At 41.8% G+C, this 2921-nt stretch overlaps 1 pseudogene; it reads left to right on the forward strand.

Moving 5' to 3' along the window:
- Window positions 1–1479: 1479 nt before the first annotated feature.
- Window positions 1480–2677, forward strand: LOC112607727 (annotated as a pseudogene).
- The last annotated feature ends 244 nt before the right edge of the window (window positions 2678–2921 follow it).

A 2921-nucleotide genomic window follows, 5' to 3' on the forward strand; every position in this document is an offset into this window, starting at 1 on the left:
ATCAGATCCCCTTAGGTGAACATTTGGTGACTTAACTTGTTTCCTAGACCATTATTAGCTGGTGGCAAATACTCATTTCCTTTTCTCTGAATTTAAAGCCAAAGACAATCTCCATCTACTACTTGCTCAAACTGGGTTCTAGTCCTTCAGCTCACCATGGAGGAGATGTCAGGGATTCCAACAGAGAGAAAGCATTGCTAGTGATGCTTAACTGTGCATCTTGTTACAATTTTCTTTTCATTTTTCTTTTTTAGATAGAGTCTTGCCCTGCTGCTCAGGCTGGAGTGCAGTGGCACAATCATAGCTCACTGCAGTCTCGACCTCTTGGGCTGAAGTGATCCTCCTACCTCAGCCTCTTGAGTAGCTACGACTACAGGCATGCACCACTGTGCTTGGATAATTTTAAACATATTTTGGAGAGACAGGATCTCAGTATGTTGCCCAGACTGGTCTTGGACTCCTGGTCTCAAGTGATCCTCCTGCCTCAGTCTCCCAAAGTGCTGGGAGTACAGGCATGAGTCACAGTGCCTGGCCTGTTATCAATTTCTTAGTACTAGAACTATGAAAAGGATTAGATGTTCCTCTATTTATTCAACACCCATCTACACCTGCTTAGTTTCATTCTCCCATGATTCTTCCCTTCCCTTCTTATATCGACTATTAGAAACTATGACCTTTTAGCAAAATTTTTTATTTTAAAAGCAGATTCACTGCAAATAACTATAGTTAAAAACTCAAAATTTTGATTAGACTTCATGTTTGGTAGGAACTGATTTATTTTTCTTCTTGCAATATCTAATAAATATTTATTTTATCTAATAAAACTCCAAAGATATATTTAGGATAAAGAATGAAATGCTGCTGGCCAAATTAGAGTCCTTCAGATTATTTAATTCAGTCTGTCTTATTTCAAAGCAGTGGCCATCAGGAGGAAGATACTGTAGATAAATATTGAATTACTTAAAAAATATTTGTGTGCCTCATCCTCCCCTTTTTAAATCACAGAAGTAATGAACATTCTTGACAAAGTAAAATGTATTTTACTAAGAAGTAAAAGGGAAATAAGTTTAATCATCCTAAAGCTACCTCCCAGAAAAAATAATTTACTATATAACCTGCCAGAAAATTTGTGCAAGTTGACTTATAAACATATTGAAAACTGTCCACTTCCTCTGTGTGTGTATTTGTATCCCGAATTTTTCACTCACTGTTATGAACGTATCCGTAAATAAAGGTCTGCCTCATAATGGTGGCATCTTATTCCACTGTGTGAACGATTACAATTTATATAGTCATACTCCTATTATTGGATATTTACATTGTTTCTTATTTTTCATTACTTTGAACACACTGTAACAAAAATAATTGAAGCATTTTGTTTTAAATATTTGGTGCTGATTTTATAATGCACCTCTGGGAAAGGAGGATCCACTCAATCTATTAAGAACTCCTGCTCTACTGGCGGGATTTGATGACAACATGCCTCACAGGAAGTTCTCTGCTCCCAGGCGTGGGTCACTGGGCTTCCTGCCTGGGAGGCATGGCAGCAGGCATCATGGGAAGGTGAAGAGCTTCTCCAAGGATGACCCTTCCCTAGTCAGTCCACCTCATGGCATTCCTGGTTTACAAGGCTGGCATGACCTATGTTGTGTGGGAAGTCCGTAGGCCAGGATCCAAGGTGAACAAGAAGGAAGTAGAAGCTGGGCCATTGTGAAGATGCCACCCATGGTGGTTGTAGGCACTGTGGGCTATGTGGAAACTCTTTGAGGCCTCCGGACCTTCAAGACCACCTTTGCTGAGCACATCCAGGAATAATGCAAGAGGTGCTTCTATAAGAACTGGCATAAATCTGAGAAGAACTGGCATAATTCTTACAGGCCTTTACCAAGTGCTGTAAGAAATGGCAGGATGAGGACAGTGAAAAGCATCTGGAGAAGAACTTCAACAGCGTGAAAAAGTACTCCCAAGTCATCTGCATCATTGCTCGCACCCAGATGTGCCTACTTCCTGTACTCCAGAAGGCACCTGATGGAGATGCAGATGAATGGAAGCACTGTGACTGAGAAATGAGAGTTGTCCCAGAAAAGTCTAGAGCAACAAGTACCTGTGAACCAAGTGTTTGGGCAGTACGCAATGATAAATGTCACTGGGGTGACCAAGGGCAAAGGCTACAAAGTGGTCACCAGTCATTGGCACACTGACAAGCTGTCCTGGAAGACCCACTAAGGGCTGCACAAGATTGCCTCTGCTGGGGCATGACATCCTGTCCATGTCGACTTCTCTGTGGTGTGTACTGGGCAGAAAGGCTACTACCACTGCCCTGAGATCAACAAGAATACCTACACGATCATCCAGAGCTACCTTATCAAGGATGGCAAACTGATAAAGAACAATGCATCCACTGATTATGATCTGTCTGACAAGAGCATCAGTCCTCTGGATGGCTTTATCTATGGTGAAGTGACCAATGACTTTGTCATGCCGAAAGGCTGGGTGGTGGGAACCAGGAAGTGAGTGCTCACCCTCTGTAAGTCTTTGCTGGTACAGAGCAGTGGCCTCTGGAGAACACTAACACCACCTCCCAGTTGGCCATGGCGGCTTCCAGACACTGGAGGAGGAGAAAGCGTTCATGGGACCACTCATGAAAGATGGAACAGCAGAGGAAGAAGGAGATTAATGTCAGGAACAGACGGTGCAGCCAGTGAGGTCTAAATAGAAGTTATTTTTCTACTGAAAAACAAACCAAAAACTCTGAATCACAAGCTTGGTTGATGTCATTCATTTTACTTTGTGCTTTATAACTTCCATTTATAAGACAAAACAAAAAACGATAAAAATACTCCAATATTATAACAAACCACTCCCTATATCTAGAACTGCAATATGAGTTTGAAGGTGGACAAACCTATTTCCCGGCTGCT

This window comes from Theropithecus gelada, chromosome 15, assembly GCF_003255815.1.
Source record: "Theropithecus gelada isolate Dixy chromosome 15, Tgel_1.0, whole genome shotgun sequence".
NCBI lineage: Eukaryota > Metazoa > Chordata > Mammalia > Primates > Cercopithecidae > Theropithecus > Theropithecus gelada.